This window comes from Heptranchias perlo, chromosome 20 (genome assembly GCF_035084215.1).
Source record: "Heptranchias perlo isolate sHepPer1 chromosome 20, sHepPer1.hap1, whole genome shotgun sequence".
Classification (NCBI taxonomy): domain Eukaryota; kingdom Metazoa; phylum Chordata; class Chondrichthyes; order Hexanchiformes; family Hexanchidae; genus Heptranchias; species Heptranchias perlo.
This window is the reverse complement of record NC_090344.1, coordinates 26867779-26893278: the sequence shown is the minus strand read 5'-3', so window position 1 is coordinate 26893278 and position 25500 is coordinate 26867779. Positions and strand designations below refer to the sequence as shown.

Here is a 25500-nt window from a genome sequence, read left to right as displayed (position 1 = left end):
CTTGATATTGCTGTGCACCAGAATAGAAAACGAGATTGGATGGACAGAAGAGGTCTGAAAGGATGGCCGATCGGCAGTGGGAGGCAGCGCAAATTTTAACTGGTGTACGATTTCAATGTCAGCGGTTCGTGGGTCTCGGGGTATGATTCTCGCTTGGAGCTTTTGCGTTAAATGATATACGTGAGATCTCAGTTTCAAATTCCGCACGATCTTTCCGATCTCAGTACTTTTCGTGAAAAGTCAGCAATTAGCTTCCGACATCATTTCGGTGTTGCTGTTGGGAGAATTGATTTTTTTCCAGAGAATATTTGAGCTCCAGAGGACAGGGTGTGGAAGTTTCCAAGGCGCAACACACGTGAAGGAGCGGGGGAGTGGGACGAACTGGATCGCTCTTACAATGAGCCGGCACGGGCTCAATGGACCGAATAGCCTCCTTCTGTGTTGTTACCATTTTATGACTGTATGATTCTATGTATTCTCTTTATTTTCTTTGCATGCATTTCTTTATCTCTCCCTGTCTCTGTCTCTTGTATTGTCCCCTGATGGACTTCTCAGGCTTCCTGAAACGGCGATGCCTGATCGAATCTGCAACACCAGCAGAGAAGGTCAATAAGAAATAGGAGCAGGAGTCGGCCAATCGGCCCCTCGAGCCTGCTCCGCCATTCAATAAGATCATGGCTGATCTGATCCTAACCTCACATCTAAATTCATGTCCAATTTCCTTCCCGCTCCCCGTAACCCCTAATTCCCTTTACTTCTAGGAAACTGTCGATTTCCGTTTTAAATTTATTTAATGATGTAGCTTCCACAGCTTCCTGGGGCAGCAAATTCCACAGACCTACTACCCTCTGAGTGAAGAAGTTTCTCCTCATATCAGTTTTGAAAAAGCAGCCCCTTATTCAAAGATTATGCCCCCTAGTTCTAGTTTCACCGATCCTTGGGAACATCCTGACCGCATCCACCCGATCAAGCCCCTTCACAATCTTACATGTTTCAATAAGATCGCCTCTCATTCTTCTGAACTCCAATGAGTAGAGTCCCAATCTACTCAACCTCTCCTCATATGTCCACCCCCTCATCCCCGGGATTAACCGAGTGAACCTTCGTTGTACCGCCTCGAGAGCAAGTATGTCTTTTCTTAAGTATGGAGACCAAAACGGTATACAGTATTCCAGGTGCGGTCTCATCAATACCTTATATAACTGCAGCAATACCTCCCTGTTTTTATATTCTATCCCCAGAGCAATAAAAGCCAACATTCCGTTGGCCTTCTTGATCACCTGCTGCACCTGCATACTAACTTTTTGATTTTCTTGCACGAGGACCCCCAGATCCCTTTGTACTGCAGTACTTTCCAGTTTCTCGCCTTTAAGATAATAACTTGCTCTCTGATTTTTCCTGCCAAAGTGCATAACCTCACATTTTCCAATATTGTATTGCATCTGCCAAATCTCCGCCCGCTCACCCAGCCTGTCCATATCCCCCTGTCTGTTTTTTATGTCTTCCTCCCTCTCCACTTTCCCTCCCATCTTTGTATCATCTGCAAACTTTGATATGTTACACTTGGTCCCCTCCTCCAAATCGTTAATATAAATTGTAAAGAGTTGGGGACCCAGCACCGACCCCTGCGGTACACCACTGGCTACTGGTTGCCAGTCCGAGAATGAACTGTTTATCCCAACTCTCTGCTTCCTGTTGGATAACCAATCCTCCACCCATGCCAGAATATTACCCCCAATCCAGTGATTCTTTATCTTAAGCAATAATCTTTCATGTGGCACCTTGTCGAATGCCTTCTGGAAGTCTAAATACACTACGTCCACTGGTTCCCCTTTATCCACCCTGCACGTTATGTCCTCAAAGAACTGAAGCAAATTTGTCAGACATGACTTCCCCGTCGTAAAGCCATGCTGACTTTGTCCTATTAAATTATGTTTATCCAAATGTTCCGCTACTGTCTCCTTAATAATAGATTCCAAAATTTTACCCACCACAGATGTTAGGCTAACTGGTCTATAATTTCCAGCCTTCTGCCGACTACCCTTTTTAAATAAGGGTGTTGCATTTGCAGTTTTCCAATCTGCCGGGACCTTTGCCGAGTCCACAGAATTTTGGAAAATTATTACCAAAGCATCCACAATCCCAACTGCCACTTCCCTCAAGACCCTCGGATGTAAGCCATCAAGTCCAGGGGATTTATCCGCCTTCAGTCCCATTATTTTACTGAGTACCAATTCCTTAGTGATTTTAATCGTATTTAGCTCCTCCCCCCCTGGAGCCCCCTGTTTGTCCAGTGTTGGGATATTCTTAGTGTCCTCTACCATAAAGATTGAAACAAAATATTTGTTCAGCATTTTTGCCGTTTCCATGTTTCCCACCATTAATTTCCCGTTCTCATCCTCGAAAGGGACCGACGTTTACCTTTGCCACCCTTTTTTCTTTTTATATAACTATAGAAACTCTTGCTATCTGCTTTTATATTTTTTGCTAATTTATTTTCATAATCTATCTTCCCTTTCATAATCAATCCTTTCGTTACTTTTTGCTGTCTTTTGAAGTCTTCCCAATCTTCTATCCTCCCACTAAGTTTGGCTACCTTACATGTCCTTGTTTTTCGTCGGATACTGTCCTTAATTTCTTTACTTAGCCACGGATGGCTGTCATTTCTTTTACACCCTTTTTTCCTCAGTGGAATATTTTTTTTTTGAAAGTTGTAAAATAACTCCTAGAATGAACACCACTGCTCATGTACCGTCTTACCCTTTAATCTATTTTCCCAGTCCACTTTAATCAATTCCGCTCTCATACCATCATAGTCTCCTTTATTCAAGCTCAGTACGATTGTTTGAGAACCAATCTTCTCACCCTCTAATTCGATATGGAATGTAACCATGTTATGGTCACTCATTCCAAGGCGATCCTTAACTAGGACATTATTAATTAATCCTGGCTCATTACACAGGACCAGGTCCAAGGTTGCTTGGCCCCTTGTTGGATCAGTTACATACTGCTCAAGAAATCCATCCCTAATACACTCAATAAACTCTTCCTCAAGGCTGCCCTGCCCAATTTGATTTGTCCAGTTAATAAAGAAAGATTGAGACAGTAGGAAAATAAAAAGTGCAACCCCGCTGCTGCAGCCAATGTCTTCACATTAATGTTTTCTTCGTTCACTGAATGTGGGCGTCGCTGGCGAGGCCGGCATTTATTGCCCATCCCTAATTGCCCCTTGAGAATGTGGTGGTGAGCCGACTTCTTGAACCGCTGCAGTCCGTGTGGTGAAGGTTCTCCCAAAGTGCTGTTAGGAATGGAATTCCAGGATTTTGACCAAGCGACGATAAAGGAACGGCGATATATTTCCAAGTCGGGATGGTGTGTGACTTGGAGGGGAACGTGCAGGTGGTTTTGTTCCCATGTGCCTGCTGCTCTTGTCCTTCTAGGTGGTAGAGGTCGTCGGTTTTGGAGGTGCTGTCGAAGAAGCCTTGGCGAGTTGCTGCAGTGTATCCCGTGGATGGTACACACTGCAGCCACTGTGCGCAGGTGGTGAAGGGAGTGAATGTTTAGGGTGGTGGCTCGGGTGCCATTCAAGGGGGCTGCTTTGTCCTGAATGGTGTCGAGCTTCTTGAGTGTTGTTGGAGCTGCACTCATCCAGGCAAGGGGAGAGTATTCCATTATACTCCAGACCTTAGCCTTGTAGACGGCGGAAAGGCTTTGGGGAGTCAGGAGGTGAGTCACTCTCCGCAGAATACCCAGCATCTCGTCGCCACAGCATTTACATGGCTGGTCCAGTTAATTTTCTGGTCAATAGTGACCGCCAGGATGTTAATGGTGGGGGATTCGGCGATGGTAATGCCGTTGAACGTCAAGGGGAGGTGGCTGGACTCTCTCTTGTTGGAGATGGTCATTGCCAGGCACTTGTCTGGCGCGAATGTTACTTGCCACTTGTAATCCCAAGCCTGGATGTTGTCCAGGTCTTGCTGCATGCGGGCTCGGACTGTTTCGTTATTTGAGGGGTTGCGAATGGAACTGAACACTGTGCAATCATCAGCGAACATCCCCATTTCTGACCTCATGATGGCGGGAAGGTCATTGATGAAGCAGCTGAAGATGGTTGGGCCGAGGACACTGCCCTGAGGAACTCCTGCAGCAATGACCTGGGGCTGAGATGATTGGCCTCCAACAACCACTACCATCTTCCTTTGTGTTAACCACTGGGGAGTTTTCCTCTGATTCCTATTGACTTCAATTTTACTAGGGCTTCTTCGTGTCACACTCGGTCAAATGCTGCCTTGATGTCAAGGGCAGTCACTCTCACCTCACCTCTGGAATTCAGCTCTTTTGTCCATGTTTGGACCAAGACTGTAATGAGGTCTGGGGCCGAGTGGTCCTGGCGGAATCAATCTGAGCATCGTTGAACAGGTTATTGGTGAGTAAGTGCCGATTTATAGCACTGTCAACGACACCTTCCATCACTTTGCTGATGATTGAGAGTCGACTGATGGGGCAGTAATTGGCCAGATTGGATTTGTCCTGCTTTTTGTTGACAGGACATACCTGGGCAATTTTCCAATTTGTCGGGTAGGTGCCAGTGTTGTAGCAGTACTGAAACAGCTTGGCTTGCGGCGCAGCTAGTTCTGGAGCACAAGACCTCAGTACTACCGCCGGAATGTTGTCGGGGCCCACAGCCTTTGCTGTATCCAGTGCATTTAGCCGTTTCTTGATCTCACGTGGAGTGAATCGAATTGGGTGATGACTGGCTGCTATGAATATGGGGAGGAGGCCGTGATGGATTCATCCACTCGGCACTTCTGGCTGCAAACGCTTACAGACTTGTCTTTTGCACTCACATGCTGGACTCGTCCATCACTTAAGGATGGGGATGTCTACAGAGTTCACAGAGCCTCCTCCTCCCGTTAATTGTTTAATTGTCCACCACCATTCACGATTGGCTGTGGCAGGACTGCAGAGCTTTGATCTGATCCGTTGGCTGTGGATTCGCTTTGCTCTAATCTATAGCATGTTTAGCATGCATTTAGTCCTGAGTTGTAGCTTCACCAGGTTGGCACCTCATTTTTAGGTACGCCTGGTGCTGCTTCTGGCATGCTCTTCCACACTCTTCATTGTACCCGGATTGATTCCCTGGCTTGTTGGCAGAGTGAGGAATATGCCGGGCGAAGAAGTTACAGATTGTGCTGGAATACAATTATGCTGCTGCAGGATGGCCACACAGCACCTCATGGAATGCCCAGTTTTGAGCTGCTGGATCTGTTCTGAATCTATCCCATTTAGCACGGTGGTAGTGCCACACGACACGTTGGATGGTATCCTCAGTGCGAAGACAGGACTTCGTCTCCACGAGGACTGTGCAGTGGTCACTCCTACCAATACTGTCATGGACAGTTGCATTTGCGACACGTCGATTGGTGAGGACGAGGTCAAGTTGGTTTTTCCCTCGTGTTGGTTCATTCACCATCTACCGTCAGCCCAATCTTGCAGCAATGCACTTCAGGCCTCGGCGAGTAGTGGTGCGACCGAGCCACCTTTGGTGATGAGCATTGAAGTCTTCCAGCTACCCTCAGTGCTTCCTCCAAGTGGTGTTCAACATGGAGGAGGACTGATATCAGCGGCTGAGGGCTTGTCAGTAGGTGGTTTCACTTGCCCATGTTGGACCTGATGCCATGAGGTCCACAGTCAATGTTGAGCACTCCCATCCTGACTGCATATCACTGTACCGCCACTGTCTGGTCCGTCTGTCCTGCCAGTGGGACAGAACATACCCAGGGATGGTGATGGAAGTGTCTGCGGACTTTGGCTGAAAGGTATGATTCTGTGAGTGTGGCTGTTGCTTGACAAGTCTGTGGGACAGCTCTCCCAATTTTGGCACAAGTCCCCAGATGTTCGTGAGGAGGACTTTGCAGACTCGACTGGGCTTGGTTTGAGCCTTTGTCGTGTCCGGTGCCTGGTGGCCCGTCCGGTTTTATTATGACTTTTTTGTTAATCTAGATTTTACAACTGAGTGGTTTGCCATGCCATTTTAGAGGGCAATTAGGAATGAACCACATTGGTCGCTGTGGGTCTGGAGTCACATAGAGGCCAGACTGGGTAAGGAAGGCAGGTTTCCTTCCCTGAAGGGCATGAGTAAACCGGATGGGTTTTTACAACAATCCGGTTGTTTCATGGCCACCATTACTGATACTGGTATTTTAATTCCAACTTTTATTTTTCATGAATTGAATTTCTCCAGCTGTCAGGGCGGGATTATGAACTCGTGACCCCGGATTCTGAGTCCAGGTCTCTTGCTTATTAGCCACTTAACATAACCACTATGCTACTGTATCTCTTCGCGCTCCACTAAGTTACTCTCTTTTCATTCCTCTTATTTCGTGCTTTTTCTTTCTGCCTCCAGCACCTTTGTCTGTATCCTGTTTTTGTTCTCTCATGTGTCTCTGCTGGATGATCCAAAATTCAGACCTGTCGCTTCTTCCAGCATTTTCTTCCGTCCACAATCATCGTCCATTTCATTGAGACTTTCCTGCGGCCTTGCCAACTGTAACATTCACTTTCACATTCTTACGCCTTTAAGTTTGCTCCACATCGACCGCTGTTTCTCGGGGGCACATGTCCCGCTCGCACCAATGTTCATTTGTGCCTTGAAACCAATCGATACATTTCGATCTGCGTGACTGTTCCAGAGACAAGCACTAAGAAAGCAGGGCAGGCATTCGGAAGGACAGCGGCATACTTTTCCGTGAAATTTCCATGGGGTATCTTGTGACACGGGGGATGTTAACTGAAGAACTGGGTTTTGTTTTCATGGTCGTTGGCGCTTTTGCCCGAGCAGTTGATGTGCGGGAGAGACGGGCGGCGCGACATTGCTGCGAATGACGGCTGAAAGGTGCACTTTTGTCAGTCTGGGCGGTACAGTAAGACCGGAAATGTTCCGCTTGATCTTAATAGGTCTGTGGAAATGTCCGATTGAAAAGGAATGAGGAGAAATGAGAAGCGCGGGAATGGTGAAAAAGTGTCGATTACAGGAGGTTGGCCGTGAGCGAAAGGTCCTTTGAATGTCCGGCGCGGAGGGGATTTTGTTCAGAAACGACAGACTTTAAAGCGTGTGGGGAAAGTGAAGTGCGAGCTTTGTCCTTGGGTCAAACTGGGTGTTTTCAGGAAAACAGCCATTGTGAATTCACAAAAATGAAAACAGAAAATGCTGGAAACACTCAGCAGGTCAGGCAGCACCTGTGGAGAAAGAACCAGAGGTAAGCTTTCAGCCCTCTGAACTTTTGTATCAGAAATGGACAGACTGGGATGGAGGAGAGCAATGCAGTTGTCCAAGATGGTGGAGTCAATCTTTCGATTATGTGGGTTCGGATCCCCCCTCTGCTACAATTAGTAGAGCTGTTCATTTTGGCCGCGTCACCCAAAAATCTTCTTTCCATAGAAGTGCGTTTCCGCATTGCTGGCTTACATCTGTTTGCACAAATCAGCAAAGTCTGAATTGCCACCCAAAATGTTTCTTGCACGGAGGTGTTGGGATTGTAAGGGGTGATCTAGGTGAAGTTTCAATCAAAGTGCGCAATGGCCCACTGGTAAACGAAGTATCTCTCGTGGTGAGCATAAGATGAAAGACATGTACCACAATTATGTATTTCTACTTTGCATCACACTAGGATTTATTATCAGGGAATGGACATGAGCAGGTCGATTTACGTCACGCTCCGGTCGCTTTGCATCGCCCCTGACACACAGAATAGAATCATGGAAAGGTTACAGCATGGAAAGAGGCCATTCGGCACATCGAGTCCGTACCGGGTCTCTGCAAGAGCAATCCAGCAAGACCCCACCCCGCCCTTTCACTGTCGCCCTGTATTTTTTTTTCATTTCAAATACTTATCCAGTTCCCTGTTGAAGGCCATGATTGAATCTGCCTCCACCAACCCCTCGGGCGGTGCATTCCAGATCCGAAACACTCGCTGTGTAAAAAAGTTTTTCCTCATGTCACCTTTGGCTCTTTTGCAAAACACCTTAAATCTATGTCCTCTGGTTCTTGACCCTTCCGCCAATGGGAACAGTTTCTCTCTATCAACTCTGTCCAGATCCTTCATGATTTTGAATACCTCTATTAAATCTCCTCGCAGCTGTCTCTATTCCAAGGAGAAAACCCCAGCTTCTCCAGTCCATCCATGAAACGAAAGCCCCTCATTCCTAGAATCTTTCCAGGAATCACCCACCATCAACATCCTGGTGGTCACCATGAACCAGAAAGTTAACTGGACCAGCCAGCTGAATGCTGTGGCAACAAGAGCAGGTCAGAGGCTGGACATTCTGCGCCGAGTAACTCACCTCCTGACACCCCAAAGCCGTCCCACCATCTGCAAGGCGCAAGTCAGGATAGTAATAGAATATCATGTGATGGTCATCTACATGAAATGTTAACTCTGTATCTCAAGATTCTGCCTGACCTGCTGAGGATGTCCGGCATTTACTGTTTTATTTCAGTTTGGCAACATCGGCAGTATTTTCATTTTGAATAAAGGAGCTTTCGCAAATTTGCGCATGCGACGAGGTGGCCGAGTGGTTAAGGCGATGGGCTGCTAATCCATTGTGCTCTGCACGCGTGGGTTCGAGTTTCATCCTCGTCGACGTTGTGTTTAATCTTGTTTCTTTCATTCAGTCCATCCAGAAGGTCGGCAAACGGCAGAAGGAAGTTTTTGCATTGTTTGCTGAAATCAGCAACAGTTCCTACCAAGAAGGTATTGAGATTGCAAGGTCGCGAATAATAAAAGTGGACAGTGATGTCGTTGTAAAACGAGTAAATCTTGTAGTCAACGTAAGAGAAATTTATGTACCATAATTATGATTTATGTCCGGATCATTCCGTGTCTCTATCGGTGTGAAAGGGATGAGCTGTCAGTCACGGATCATTCCGTGTCTGTGTCAGTTTAAAAGGGATGTGCTGTCAGTCCCGGAATTTTTCCGTGTCTATGTCAGTTTAAAAGGGATTTGCTGTCAGTCCCGGAATTTTTCCGTGTCTGTGTCTGTTTAAAAGGGATGTGCTGTAAGTCTTGGATCATTCCGTGTCTATTTCACCCGATTTTCTTGATACCTTTTTCCTTCTGAACTGAAATGACGATCCTCTCTGGAGAAGAAGGTTCACCGCCTGCTGTTGACATCAAGTTCATTCTGCTGGGCTTCCATCCCAATTTCCGCACTCTATCCACCATTCAGTCCCACCCCGCCTGGACATTATAATCTGCGATATTCATAAGGGAATGGAGAAGCCGAATATCATGGTTATAATTTTCTTGGCTCCACAACACTAAATATTATCAATTCCAACGATTCAGAAGGTAATCATAGAATCATAGAATCTTACAGCATAGAAGGAGGCCATTCGGCCATCGTACCTGTGCCGGCTATTTTTCGAAGTCCTGTCCAAATTAGACCCACACCCCAGATTTTCCCCATAACCCTGCAAATTAATCCTCCTCAAGTACATGTCCAATTGCCTTTTGAATGATCCTGTGGAATCTGCTTCCACCACCCTTTCAGGGAGTGCGTTCCTGATCTTAACAAACCCTCTGTGTGAAAAAAAATCTCTTTAATTCCTCTCTGGTTATTTTGCCAATTATTTTAAATCTATGATCTTTGGTTACCGACCCAGCTGCCAGAGGAAACAATTTCTCCCTACTTGCTATTTCAAAACCCCTCATTATTTTGAATACCTCTCTTTGGTCTCCCGTTAACCATCTCTGCTGTAAGGAGAATAATCCCAGCTTCTCCTATCTCTCCAAATAACTGAAGTCCCTCATCCCTGGTATCATCCAGGTCAACCTGCTCTGAATCCCCTTCAATCCTTTTTCATCCTTCGTATAGTATGGTACCCAGAAGTGTACAATATATTCCAGCTGAGGCCTAACCAGTGACTTGTAAAGGTTTTCTGTGACTTCCTTGTATTTAAATTCAATGCCCCCATTTACAAAGCCAAATATCCCATACGCTTTTTAATTACCTTATCAACTTGCCCTGTTTTGTGAACATGCTCCCCCAGGTCCCTCTGCTCTTGCAACCCCCCATAAATTTTTGCATTTAGATTATACTGCCTCTTCTTGTTCTTCTTCCAAAAGTGCATGACTTCACACTGATCGGCGTTAAATCTGTCACGTGACTGCCCATTTCACCAGTCTGTCCATGTTCTCCTGAAGTCTGCTACTATCTTCCTCACTATGCTCTAAGTTGCCAAGTTTTGTATCATCCGCAAATTTCGAAACTGTACTCCCTATTCCTACATCCAAGTCATGTATATATAACAAGAAAAGCAATAGTCCTCATACCGACCCCTGGGTGATCCCACTGCATATTTCTCTCCAGTCAGAAAAACATCCGTTCACCACGACTCTCTGCCTCCTATCCTTTAGCTAATTACGTGCTTCTAGTTTTCGAATAAGTCTGTTATGTGTTAATTTCTAAAATGTGTCCTCAAAATAACTGTAACCCCGTAATTTTATTCTTAAGCAATGAGAATACAGATATTAAGACCGAATGATAGATTGGGTTCATTCCCATCTGGGCTTATATTTTCTGAAAACGGAGACGGAAAAATAGCAAAGATCATCCTGTCGAAATACAATAAATGGACTGAAGATTCTACAGTCTGGAAACCTGGGCGTTCCAGAAACCCGTCTGGCCGTTTAAAGAAGCTGGATAAGTCCATCAGGGGGAAAGGCAGAGAGGGAAGAAACGCAGACAGAGATATCGAGATGCATGCAAAGAAAAATAGTATAAATCTCCAAATTCTGTGATTGAGCAGATTTTAAGGTGCAGCTTGAAGGCAATTCTTGACATTTTTGAGGTGGACAAACCGGAACTCTGCCAGTCTGCATGTTCCAGACATGTATCCAACGTTACACGTGCAGTCTGCAGCCGTGGTGTGCATTGGTGGCTCAGTGTGAAACCCTTGCCTGCCGGCGGTAAACCATGAGTTTGTTTCCAGGACAATGCAGCATCCTTTACCTTTTGTATTCTGCACCCATGAGATCGCCTGAATTGGGATAAATTCATGTGACGGCTTCAATCTGTCCAACTTCTTGAAAGATTATCTTCATTTCGTCTCCGTGTGTTGCGTGGACAAACCCTTTGCATTCTGTCCTCTGGTGCTCAAACATGTTCTGCTGGAGATAAGTCAAACCTGCCTTCTGCACCGCTGAAAAGATGTGAGAAGCCAATTGGTGATTTTTGACTAAAAATGGGGACACAACGGGGCTTATCCTGGATTTGAACCAATGAAACTCCCTGAGCGAGAATCAGACCCAAAGACCAACTGGCAACAGAGCCGTGCAACCACTGTAAAATTTCGCTGCCACGCAGCCGATCCGCCATCCTTTCAGAAGGCTCTGTCGATAGAATCCCGCTTTCTTGTACAATGTCAAGTTCTGCACTAATTATATCACATCAAAAATATCAAATTTGTTTTGAATGTACGACTTGTATTATTAAGTAACACTTTACAGAATGAATTACTCTGAAACGACATTGTCGTCTGTCTCGGCATCCTCATAGTTTACACTCCACCATAAGTACACTTTACTCAAATTGCTGCTTTCATTCACTATGAGAGCGAAGATCCATGAATGTGGAGACATTAGCGACCAATTTATCAGCTGGGTTGCACCTTTCCTTTTCCTACTGTCTCAGTCTTTTTTTTCCTTTCACATTCTCTGCTATTGTTGCTGGTGAGATCAGCTGTCGCCGTTCAAGGAAGCCTGAGAAGTCCATCGGGACAAAACAGAGAGACAAGAGACAGAGACAGGGAGAGAGAAAGAGATGCAGACAAAGAAAATAAAGAGTAAAAATGTCAGGTTTTGCAAACTAGCAGAATTTAAGTTCCTGATTGGGAGAGATTCCTTCTCGGGTCTTGAAATCTTGCAAGAGAAGATCTGACACTAATTAAAAGCACCGGCTACGCTGTCGAATCTCTCATTCTGGGAGAGAGATAAATGCGGTCAATTAACTCCAATTAATCTATTTCAGCACTGAAGTGATCTTGAAACAGTTGCTCTGCGAGCAGAATTCAAACCTGGGCAGGAAAACCTCAATTGAATTTTGAGTCCAACGCTTTAAACACTCGGCCACCGCAGCTGCAAACGGCATGTTCGTTCAGATAGGATTCCAAATGGACACATGCCGCTATTAAGAACGCGCGCATTGGTTGTGCAGGGGTCGAATTCTCACCTCTTATGCGGGAGACTTTGGTTCGATTTCCGGCCAATGCAGAATCATTATCACCAATGAGGAGCTGAGGAATATAAGTATGCCATTTCGCCCCTCGAGCCTGTTCCGCAATTCAAACAGATCATGGCTGATATGTGACCGAACTCCAGATAATCGCTTTAGCCCCGTATCGCTTAATAACTTCAGTTAACAAAAATCGATCAATCTCAGGTATAAAATTAACAATTCAGTTCGCATCAACTGCCGTTTGCGGAAGAGAGTTCCAAACTTCTACCTCCCTTTGCTTGCAGAGGTGTTTCCCAACTTCACTCCTGAAAGTCCTGACCCTAATGTTTAGGCGATGTCCCCTAGTCCTAGACACCCCAACCGGCGGAAGTAGTTTTTCTCTATCTACTCCATCAGTTCCCCTTAATATTTCGAAAAGTTCGATCAAATCAGCTCTTAATCTACTAAATTCGAGGTAAACCCGAGTTTATGAAATCTCTCCGCGTAATTTAACCCTTGGGGTCCAGGTAACATTCCAGTCAACCGAAGCTGCACTCGCTCCACAGCCAATATATCCTTCCTGAGGTGCGTTGCCCAGAACTGAATACAGTCCTTCAGGTGTGGTACAAGCAGGGCTTTGTATAGCTGTATCATAATCCCTATCCCCTTGTATTCTCGTCCTCTAGATATAAAGACCAACATTCCATTAACATTTTTGATTATTTTTTGTACCTGTCAATGACATTTTAATGATGTATGTAGATGGACACATCAGTCTTTTTGGACCTCCACTGTTTCGAGCTTTTCACCATTTACAAAGTATTCTGATCGATCCGTTTTGGTCCAAAGTGGATGACCTCACACTTGACTAAATTGATATCGATTTGCCACAATTTTACCCATTCATTTATTATATTAATACCTCTCTGTAATTTTATGCTTTCATCTGCACTGCTAAAAATGCTGCCCATCTTGGTGTCATCGGCAAACTTGGATATGTGACTTTCTATCCCGTCATCTAATATCCGCCTGAATTGGAAAAAAATCCAAATTTAGCTTCAAACTCCTCATCATTTTGAGACATTTTATTTCCTTCACGTGTGTTGCGCCGACGATAATCCGGCATTGAGTCCACTGGAGCTCAAACATCCTCTGGATCGAATTCAGTTCCACCAACAGCAACACTGAAAACATGTCAGAAGCTAATTGGTGACTTTTCACTAAAAGGAGGGCTCGTCCGGGATTTGAACCCGGGACCTCTCGCATATCACTCAATGAAACACCCTAACCGAGAATCATACCCCTAGACCAACGAGCCGCTGTTACTTCAGCTTTGCAGCCAGTGTAAAAGTTCGTTGCCTCCCACAGCCGATCGGCCATCCTTTCAGACCAGGTCTGTGCATCCAATCTCGTTTTCTGCTCCGGTGTCCAGCAATATCAAGTTGCACACCAAATATTTCCAATCACCAATATTAGTCTCCCTTTATCAAATTGGTTTCGAGTGCAGGACTTGAGTTATCAAGGGAGACGTTTCAGAATTATTTGCTGTTAAACTACATTGCTTGGGAGGATACTGAGAGGTGTGTCGATTTGCGGCACGCTCTGTTCCCTTTGCATCGCCTCATGCACATTTAGTTGAATCATAGAAAGGTTGCAGCACGGAAAGAGGACATTCGGCCCATCGAGTCCGTGCTAGCGCTCTGCAAGAGCAATCCAGCTAGAAACATTCCCCCGCCTTTCCCCGAAGCCCTGCATTTTTTTTCCTTTCAAGTACTTATCCAGTTCCCCTTTGATGGCCATGATTGAATCTGCCTCCATCACAACCTCGGGCAGCGCATTCCAGATCCGAGCCTCTCCCTGTGTGAAGACATTTTTCCTCATGTCACCTTTGGTTATTTTGCCAATCACCTGAAACCGATGTCCTCTGGTTCTTGACCCTTCCGCCAATGGGAACAGTTTCTCTCCATCTTCCATGCCTGGATCCTTCATGATTTTGAATACCTCTATGAAATCTCAACAAAACCGTCTCTGTTCCAATGAGAACAACCCCAGATTCTCCAGTCTATCCACGGATCCCTGCAATTATGCTGGTAATTTTTTTCTGCACCCCCTCCAAGGCCTTCACATCTTTCCTGAAGTGCGGTGTCCCGAACCGGACACAATACTTCAGTTGTGTTCGAACCAGTGTGTTACAATGTTTCATCCTGACTTCTATACTTTTGCACTCTATGCATCTATTTATAAAGCCCAGGACCCCGAATGCTTTTTAACCGCTTTCTCAACCTGCCCTGCCACATTCAACTATTTGTACACATGAACCTCTCTTTGTTCCTGGATCGCTTTCACATTTGTGCCCTGGGGTTTATATTGCCTCTCCTCGTTCTTCCAACCGAAATGTATCACTTCGCATTTTTCTGCGTTAAATTTCATCTGCCACGTCTCCGCCCATGCCAGCAGCCTGTCTATGTCCTTTGAAGTCTATCACTGTCCTTAACACTGTTTACTACCCTTCCAAGGTTTGTTTCATCTGCACATTTTGAAATTGTGCCCTGTGCACTCTGGTCCAACTCATTAATATATATCAAGAAACAGTGGTCCGAGCACTGATCCCTGGGGAACACCACTGTACAACTCTCTCCAGTTCGAAAAACAACTGTTCACCAGTAATCTCTGTTTCCTGCTCTTAGTCAATTCTGCATTCATGTTGTTACTGCCCCCTTTATTCCATGTGCCGCAATTTTGATGATAAGCCTACCATGCGGCACTTTATCAAACACCTTTTGAAAGTCCATATACACCACATCAACTGAATTGCCCTCATCTATCCGCTCTGTTACCTCATCAAAAAACTCTTACAGGTTAGTGAACCACGATTTGCCTTTAACAAATCCGTGCTGGCTTTCCCTAATCAGTCCACCCTCGTCCAAGTGACTGTTAATTCTGTCCCGGATTATCGTTTCTAAAAGTTTCCCCAACACTGAGGTGAAACTGTCTGGCCTATAATTGCTGGGTTTATCCGTACACAGTTTTTTGAACAAGGGTGTAACCTCTGCAATTCTCCAGTCCTCTGGCACCACCCACATATCTAAGTATGTTGGTAGATTATGGCCAGTACCTCCGCAATTTCCACCCTTACATCCCTCAGCAAACCAGCATGCCTCCCATCCGGATCTGATGGTTTATCTACTTTAAGTCCAGCCAGCCGTTCAAGTGCCTCTTCTTTTTCAATTTTTAGACCATCCAGTATCTCAACTATAACTTCCTTTGCTGAGACTCTGGCAGCATCTTCTTGGTAAAGATAGATGCAAAGTACTCATCTGGTACCTTGGCCATCCCCTCTGCCTCCATGAGTAGATCTCCTTTATCGTGCCTAATCGGCCTCACCCCTCCCCTTACCACCCGTTGACTGTTTACATGCCTGTAGAAGACTTTTGGATTCCCTTTAATGTTGGCCGTCAGTCTATAGTCATATTTCTCTTTGCCTCTCATTTCATTTTTGACTTCACCTCTGAATTCCCGAAATTCGGCCTGGTGAATGAGCGCATAAAAAAAGTTAGCATTTCTTTCAGCCGGAAACAGAATGTTACCTGTTGATCAATGGCGATTTGAACAAGTATTCGTCTTTTTTACAGAGTTTAATGAGTCTTGTGAAATTAATACAGTGAACTAATACAGTAAAGTTGAATTCCTGATCGGGAACCGCCTCAGACAGCGCATTACAGCCCATCCCTGGGAAACAAGATACGATCGAAACGTTGACAACACATCGCAGGTCCCGCTACAAAGACAAAGCTTGCCAGCTGTTCCGAAATTTGGAGCGTGGACAGGGAGTTAAACGCTGGACCTTCAGCTCACTACTCACTTTAAAAGTCTGATACTCTACCGACTGAGCTACCCAGGCTCGATACTAGTTAAGCTCCCATCGGACATATTCATGGGAGGTCTCTGAATTATCCCTGCAGCCGTCGAGCAAGGGTGAGGTCCGTTTGATAAAATTCTCAGTGACGTGTTGAGGAGAATCCTTGTTCCTGTTGAACATGATGTAAGAAACATGGACAGTGAACTCGTGAGTTCACAATTCTTCTTGTTTGTGCCAAATGTCTTGTCATTCGTTAGCACCAATTAAAATAACACTTTGCCCAGCGGCTCAAAAGCTGAACTTGTCCCACACGGGAGTTGGAAAAGGCCTCACGACTTTTCAACGTATTAACATCTGTGAGCTGAATAATTTCTCCCGTTGCACAGTGACACGAGGCAGAATATTTCCCTTCCAAATTTACCCCACACGAAACTTCCAACCGATGAATATCGGCTTAACGAAAAGAAGAATTGTTTGTTTGGTTCTTTAGATTTAATGATCTCGTACCGGCCCCTTTGACATATGAGCTGCCGCGAAAAGCCCCCTCTCTCCCTTTGAACAAGTAAACTGGCACCTCCTATTGCAAGACGGTAGGCCAGAGGAACTCAAGAGCCCACATGGGGACACGAAGAAGTAGATGCGTTATGGAACGTACCAGTTGTACCTTGAACTCCAGTCAAAATGTTCGGAGTAAAAGTTTTGATTGTTTTAGAAGACGCTCGAACTCACAACCTGGTCATTTCAGGAGCCCATACTGCTATAAATAAGTAACGCATGGTTAACAATTGTACAATACGAGAGCAGCGAACAACCGACAGCATCAGCGCTCCTGCCAAACAGCTTCATTTTCCATCTCTCAGTTATCACTTGGAGATGTTTCTCAAACAGAAGCTTCCAATCAAGATGCACTTCGTTAAATAACAATTCCTAAATCAAGAGAGTTTTGGTCGATCATGACTACATTTCCTTACCTGTTCCTTTTAATCACATGGGATGGTGACCATCAGGTCCTTGAGATTTGTGTATCTTTCGCCTAATTATTTTCTCCATCGACATCATTTTACTTATACTGAATCCCCTTGATTTATTAACAGTTTTCCTCGTGTCTCTGGTATGTTAGCCTCATCCATTTCTGTGACGACCGATGCAAATTCAAAATTTAGCAACTCTGCAATTTCCTGATTTTCAATTACAATATCACCTCCATCTGTCTTCAAGCGGCCCACATTACACTAAACCTCCCTTCTTTCTCTTAATATACTTGTAAAAACCTTGAGAGTTGTCCTCATTTTCCCGCACAAGTTTTTCTCCTTTTCCCTTTTTGCTCCTCTTACGATTTTTTAGTTTCAACACCACAATAAACAATACTTCGCTGTAAAGTTCGGCTCAATAGTTCTCCAATGTCAGAGCGAGAATTGTCTGAAGCCCTAATTTGTTTAATGTAACAAATACAATCACACATAATCATCCGTGTATCAACGCACTGATGGATACACAAAGATAAACACAGCGAGAAATCCAGTCAGTGTCGGAATGCACAGGGAAACGGACAAGCGAAATGGACAGAGATAAAACGGCCTGAACCCCCAACAGTGAAGTGTCGCTGATAGATATTAATGAGAGGAGGTGGAGACAAAGTGGCATCAATTGGCGCTGTAGCTTAGTTGGTTAAAGCGTCTGTTCAGTAAACAGAAGATCCTGGGTTCAACTCCCAGCAGTGCCTTGTGTAGCTTGTTATTTTACCTAATTTGTGGAATTGAGCGACAAAATAACACTGTGGTATTTGTTCAGGAGGAAACGGATACCAGAATGACTGTTCAAAAACGCCCTTTCGTTGCACAGACAGACCTCTCATGGAATGTGTCTGTAACATGTTAATTTAAAGGCACGTTCTTGGGGTCGTGGTATCATTCACGATTTGAGGTTCAAACCCGGAAGTAGTCCTAATTTGGACCTGGACTTGTGATCTTGACCTGCGTTGGAAACTTTTGCAAAGAGGGAAAGGAAGTCCCCAAATCACTCCACCTGAATCGCCAGGCCCGGATGAAATATATCACAGGCTGTTAACAGAAGCAAGGAAGGAAATAGCGGAGGCTCTGACCATCATTTTCCAATCCTCCCTGGCTGCAGGTGTGATGCCGGAGGATTGGAGGACTGCTGAAGTTGTACCGTTGTTTAAAAAGGGAGAAAGGGATCGATCGAATTATTGCAGGCCAGTCAGCCTAACCTCGATATTGAGCACAATTCTGGGGGAAAGTATTAATCTTCTTATAGAAAGGCACGGATTAATGAAGGACAGTCAGCATGGATTTGTTCAGGGAAGGTCGTTTGAATTGAATTTTTTGAGGAGGTATCAAGGAAGGTCGATGAGGGTAGTGCGTTTTTTGTTGTCGACACAGATTTTCGCGAGGCTTTTGACAAAGTCCTACATGGCAGATTGGTCAAAAATATAAAAGCCCATTGGACCCAAGGGAAATTGGCAAGTTGATCCAAAATTGACTGAGTGGCAAGAAGCAAAGGGTAATGGTCGTCGGGTGATTTTGTGACTGCAAGGCTGTCTCGAGTGGGGTTCCGCAGGGCTCCATACTAGGTCGCTGCTTTTCGTAGCACAGTTCATTGATTTGGATATAAATATACGGGGTATTATTAACAAATTTGCAGAAGATACAAAAATTGGTCGTGTGGTTGATGGGGAGGAGGGAAGCTGTGGACTGCAGTAAGAGATCAGTGGACTGGACAGGTGGATAGAATAGTGGCAAATGTAATTCAATCTGGAGAATGAGGTAATGTATTTAGGGAGGGCAAACAAGGCAAGGGAATACACAATAAATATTGAAACTAATTTGCATTTACACGCCCATTTTGCGTGATGTCTTCCTGTATTTTTCGCATTTTTCCTTTGTGTTAACTACAGCTCCCAATTATATGCTGTCTGTCAATTTTGAAATTGCATTTCCGATTCCTGTGACCAAATCATTAATGTAAATTGTGAACAACAGTGGTCCCATCACCGATAAATTGTGAACAACAGTTGTCCCAACACAGATAAATTGTCAACAACAATCGTCCCGGCACAGATAAATTAGAGTCATAGAGTCATAGAAGTTTACAACATGGAAAAAGGCCCTTCGGCCCAACATGTCCATGTCGCCCAGTTTATACCACTAAGCTAGTCCCAGTTGCCTGCATTTGGCCCATATCCCTCTATCCCCATCTTACCCATGTAACTGTCCAAATGCTTTTTAAAAGACAAAATTGTACCCGCCTCTAGCAGCTCGTTCCAGACACTCACCACCCTTTGATTGAAAAAATTGCCCCTCTGGACACTTTTGTATCTCTCCCCTCTCACCTTCAATCAATGCCCCATCGTTTGGGACTCCCCGACCTTTGGGAAATAATAGATGACATAAGGCACTGCGGGGAGTTGAATCGAGGACCTCTTATTTACGAGATAAATGCTTTAACCAACTTAGCCACAGCGCCCATTGCTCAATTGTCAACAACAATCGTCCCAGCACCGATAAATTGTGAACAACAGTGGTACCAGCACCGATAAATTGTGAACAACAATGGTCCCAGCACCGACAAATTGTGAACAACAGTGGTGCCAGCACAGATAAATTGTGAACAACAGTGGTCCCAGCACCGATAAATTGTGAACAACAGTGGCCCCAGCACCGATGAATTGTGAACAACAGTGGTCCCAGCACCGATAAATTGTGATCAACACTGGTCCCAGCACCGATAAATTGCGAACAACAGTGGTCCCAGGACTTCAGACCTTGAACTTCATTTGAAACTTTTGCATAAAAGGAAATGAAGTCCCCAAATCGCCCCACGTGGCTCTCAAACGCATTGGGAAGAAGTTCAATGCAAACAATCAGGACTTTAAAAGGAACTCAACGACCTGCACTTTCTTTGAATAAGTTTTGTTAGCGATGATATTTGACCGTGAAATCGCTCTCGACTTTCATCTGGCTGAAGCAGAGTGTGGCCGCTTTGTATCTGCGAGCATGTCGGTGACGTGTTTAGCTTTGACACTGATCGCTTCCAATTTGTAAAATTTCACCAAGCGTCAGCGAAATGAAACCGAGAATCGAATTGTCCCTGCAAGTGATGAATTGAAGGGATTGGTGATCCAAGCAGATCTGGAAAATGAACAGTGCGGTCGCTCAGGAGTTCTAAATCCACCCTCCAGCCACTCGCCAATCATATTAACTGAGCTTTACTCTGGTCCATTGTCACAGCGCTGAAATCCAGTATTTCTCCGGCATCTTTTTCTTCATAGTTGTTACTTTAAGAGTGAAGACCGGCTTGTTGGATTTTCACTCCTACAAGCTTCAACCATTCATTTTGGACTGACTGTAGACAGTTGTTATATTGGTCGCTGCAAACTCAAAGTTTAGCCCAATTAATTATTGGTTTATCAGGTGACCTCTTCGCCTGTCTCGTAGGTGCTATCGGTTACCACGAAAGTTTGATGTTTAGGTTCGAGCTCTTATTTGATTTTTCCTCAGGATTCTTCGCCTCAAAGTTCCAGGGTTTCAATGTATGTTTTGGAAGCAAGAACATCACAATTCTCCTTGGCAGACAAGCCCCGGAAAGGCCAGAAGGGAGGCCGCACCAGCTGCAGGAGAGCTGGTTCGCTGTGACATGGAGATTTCTGTAGTGAGCAAGACCAGACTGTTTCTATGTTCAGAGAATAAATGTCACACCCTTTATGTTGGAAAAGCAAAGCGGTGGGGATTTTTGTCATAGCCCGAGGCCTTTCGTCTTGTATCAGATGTTCCTCGTTGTGTTGCTTTCACCTTGATCGTAGAACCGGTTCGGGCGTTCCTGTGATAAACGGCGACAATTGCCTATTCATTTTAAATTTAACAACAGCTGCACTGCGCTTTTAATCATACTCTTAAGATACAATCTGTAAAATGATGAAATTTGATCACCTGCAAAGCATAAAAATCTTATTAAAGTTTTGACTGTCTCTCGGTCACCACGTCAACATCTTCTTCAGTCTGAAATAGAAAGTTATCGTTTGATTAATGGTGAATAAAACAGTCATTCATCTACCAACAGGGTTTAATTAGTTTCATGTAATTAATTTAATAATTTCATAACTCTTGCTGAAGTTAATTCCCTGACTTGGAATCGAACTCATGCGTGGGTGGGAACATTGAATTCTCACCATCAGTCCATCGGGGAGCTCCCAGGATTGCGCACGGAACACAGCGGAACTGGTAAGATTTACTTTTCTTTCACTCTTTCGTGATTCATTCAGCTCTGTGTTTATTCTCAGGCCTCTTATCTCTCCCTTCTTTTCAGCTTCTGACTTCGGATATTCTTGTGGTTAAATATGAATAATATAGAATATCTCACAGCCCCAGTATATGTGCTCCTTCTCTGTACAGTTCTGTACAAAATCAAACTGTCCGCTTGTACCGACGGTGTCTCTCCTTCACCCCCGACAGAAGCAGGAGGTGATGCCACTTTAAACTGCCAGTTGCTTCAAATGATTCATGATGGACCTGCGTGGCCTCGCAGTTTTGCCAGGAGCTGCATTCGTATCGTGAATTTTGGAAATGGAAACATGTCCATCAGCAGCTTGTGGTAATATTTTACCTCACTTTCCATTTCATGTACTTGCCTAGTTGCACTTGGTGCTGTCATTGCCTGAACATCACCTTCTGTCGCAATAGTAGTTTGAACAGAAGATGCAATTTTGTGGGAACAGCTTGTCTGGCACGAAAATGACCTGAATTAAAAAGAGGCAAGTGGGAAAGGCCGCGTTGGTCTGCTTGTTCGCAGCAAATAATTTTCAGTGTTTCCTTGTGGTCCAGTGTTTAGATTCGATCATCACCATGGCAACGGTTCGATTGTTGTATGTCTCGACATCCGCATTTAAACACTCTGCTGTAAGTGCACTGTATTCAAATTGCTGATTTTTTCACTGTGAGGTCGAAGAGACATAAATGTGTGGACAATCGCTACGAATTCATCAGCTGGGTTGCACCTTTTCTTCTCCTTCCGTCTCAGTCTTTCCATCTTTACCCTTCTCTGCTGGTGTTGCAGGTTCGATCATCCTTGGCCGTTCAAGAAAACCTGAGAAGTCCATCAGGGGAAAACTCAGAGAGTCAAGAGACAGAGGCAGAGACAGGGAGAGATTAAAGTTTCGAAATAAATAGTATAATTATCAAGCTCTGCGAACGAACAGAATTTAAGATGGAGCTTGGGAGCGATTCTTTCACGTGCCGTGCAACTTTGCAAGTGACCATTGGCTCCGAATTAAAAACGTTTGCCGCGCTGGAGCATCTCTCTGAGGGAGGGCACTCCAGTTCATATTTATTTGAACATTAAACAAATCTTTAAGAAATAGCGCTGCGAGCAGGATTCGAACCTGCGCAGGAGAACCCCATTGGATTTCGAGTCCAACGCCTTAACCACTCGGCCATCGCAGCTGCGATAAAACAGACCAGCTACTGCTACCAAAAGATTGCAACCAGTGCAGAATTCGGTGCCACCCTTCGCCGATCGGCCATCAGACTATCCATCCAATCACTTTTTCTATTCGGATGTGCAGCAATGTAAAGTTGTACACTAACTACTTCATATCAACAATATTAGCCTCTCTTTACCACATTCGTTTTCAATGTGCGACTTGTAATGCCAAGTGAGATTTTTCAGAATTAATTGCTCTAAAGTTACATTGTTGTCTCCCTCGGCATCCGCAGATTATCCACTCCATCACAAGTATAACAGTGACTGCACTTCAAAAATACTTCATTGGTTGTAAAGCGCTTTGGGACGTCTTGAGGTCGTGAAAAGCGCTTTATAAATACAAGACTTTCTTTCTTTTTTTAGTGGAATAAAATTACTGATGTTTTCACTGTGAGGACGAAGAGACATTAATGTGTAGACATTAGCTGCGAATTCATCATCTGGGTTAGATTTTTACTTTTCCTACCGTCTCAGTCATTCTATCTTCACCCTTCTCTGCTGGTGGCGCAGGTTCGATCAGCTATGGCCCTTCAAGGCTGCCTGAGAAGTCCATCAGGGGGAAAGACAGAGAGAGATAGAGAGATAAAAGTACAGAAAAAACCTAACATCAAGTTAGCAGAATTTAAGATGGAGATTGGGAATCATCGAAGCGTCACTGCACAGATGGAGGCCATTCGGCCCATCGAGCCTGTGCCGGCTCTCTTTAAGTGCAATCCAGATCGTCCCATTCCCCCGTTCTTTCCACGTATACCTGCAAATATTTTCCCTTCAAATACTTATCCAATTCCTTTTAGAAACCACGATTAATTCTGCTTCCACCGCCCTTTCAGCCGATGCATTCCACATTATATCTACTCGCTAGTTTAAGAAGTTTTTCCTCATATCGCCTATGGTTCTTTTGTCAACCACCGTAAATCTGCGTCCTCTGGTTCTCGACCCTTCCGCCAACGGGAGCAGTTTCTCTTTATTTACTTTATCTAAACGCGTCATGATTTTGAACACTTCTATCAAATCTCCACTCAACCTTCTCTGCTCTAAGGGAACAACAACAGCTTCTCCAGTCTACCCACGTAACTGAAGACCTCATCCCTGGAATCATTCCAGTAAATGTTTCTCCACCCTCTCTGATGCCTTCACATCCTTTATAAATTGTGGTGCCCAGTTTTGGACAGTTGTGGAATATTGTGAAGTTCCCTTCACATATCTTGATATTTTGCAAGAGACCACTGGGCTCCCAATTAAAAGGATCTGCCTCGGTGGAGTATCTCACTGAGGGAAGGAATTGCAGCCCGTTATCTCCAGATCATATTTATTTGAGCATTGAACAAAACTTTACACAATAGCGCCGATAGCACGATTCCAACTTCTGCCGGAATACCCCATTGGGTTTCAGGCCTAACGTCTGAACCACTCGACTACCGCAGCTGCGAGAGCTTTTGATGCACTGCTCTAAATCGGAATGCACAGGGTACTCACAGGAGATTTGTGAGACTATATGTTCTTTCAGACAGGTTTCCAACTGGACACATGCAGCCGCTTCCGTCGGACGTTGCTCTTTCACTGGTAGAATTCTCACCTGCCACCCGAGGAGATGGGGATTGATTCCCCACCGATTAAGGAGCATTTTCATTCTGCACCTATGAGATCGCCTGAAAAGGGATACATTCACATTCAGCTTCAATCTGCACACCACGTTGAGAAATTTTCCTTTCTCCATGTGGTGTTGCGTCGACAAACCCTCTGCATTCGAGCCACTAAACGTCAAACATGCTCTCGAATTAAGTCAATCCTGTATTCTGCAACGCTGAAAAGATGCGGAAAACAAATGAATGAATTTCCACTGAAAATAGTGACACAGGAGTGCTCGTCCAGGAATTTGAACCCCGGACCTCTCACATATCAATTAGTGAAACGCCCAAAGTGAAAACCATAATCCGAGACCAACGAGCCGTCAGTAACACAGCCGTGCAACCAGTCGAAAGTTTCCCTGATACCCACAACAGATCGCCTATCCTTTTAGACCGCTCTGTCCATCCAATCATCGAATCATAGAATGGTGACAGCACAGAAGGAAGTCAATTCGGCCCATCCAGACCGTGCCATCTCTTTGTTATAACAATCCAGTTGGTCTCATTCCCCCGCTCTTTCCACGTGGCCCTACAATTTTTTCCCCTTCAAGTATTTATCCAATTCCTTTTTGATGGCCATGATTGATTCTGCTTCCACCGTTTGAGGCAGCACCTTCCAGATCATAACCAGTCGCTGCGTTAAAAAAGTTTTACTCATTTCGCTTTTGGTTTCTTTTGCCAATCACCTTAAAGCTGTGTCCTCTGGTTCTCAACCCTTCAGCCAAAGGGAGCAGCTTCTCATTATTTACTTCATCTAAATCCCTCATGATTTTGAACACTTCTGTCAAATATCCACTCAACCTTCTCTGCTCTAAGAACAATCCCAACTTCTCCAGTCTGTCCACATAATTGAAGTCCCTCATGCCTGGAACCATTCTAGTAAATCTTTTCTGCATGCTCTCTAAGGCCTTCACATCCTTCCGAAAATGCGGTGCCCAGAATTGGAACAATACTGTGGTTGTGGCCGAACCAGTGTTTTATAAGGTTCAACATAATTTTCTTAATTTTGTACTCTATGCCTCTATTTATAAAGCCCAGGACCACGCTCTAAGCCTATCCTGCCACCTTCAAAGATGTGTGCACATATGCCCCTAGGACTCTCTATTCCCGCACCTCATTTAGAATTGTATCATTTAGTTTATATTGCCTCTCCTCATTCTTCCTGCCAAAATATATCACTTCGCACTTTTCTGCATTAAATTTTATCCATGATGTGGAGATGCCGGTGATGGACTGGGGTTGACAATTGTAAACAATTTTACAACACCAAGTTATAGTCCAGCAATTTTATTTGAAATTCAC

At 44.6% G+C, this 25500-nt stretch overlaps 3 non-coding genes across 3 annotated transcripts; 2 read left to right on the top strand and 1 right to left on the bottom strand.

Moving 5' to 3' along the window:
- Positions 1-8560: 8560 nt before the first annotated feature.
- On the top strand, positions 8561-8642 carry trnas-gcu (transfer RNA serine (anticodon GCU)). The gene has a single exon. It is a non-coding gene; the product is annotated as a tRNA-Ser (tRNA).
- A 9082-nt stretch (positions 8643-17724) lies between these two features.
- Positions 17725-17798, top strand: trnat-agu (transfer RNA threonine (anticodon AGU)). The gene has a single exon. It is a non-coding gene; the product is annotated as a tRNA-Thr (tRNA).
- Positions 17799-22448: 4650 nt separating this feature from the next.
- On the bottom strand, positions 22449-22530 carry trnas-cga (transfer RNA serine (anticodon CGA)). The gene has a single exon. It is a non-coding gene; the product is annotated as a tRNA-Ser (tRNA).
- Between the last annotated feature and the right edge of the window lie 2970 nt (positions 22531-25500).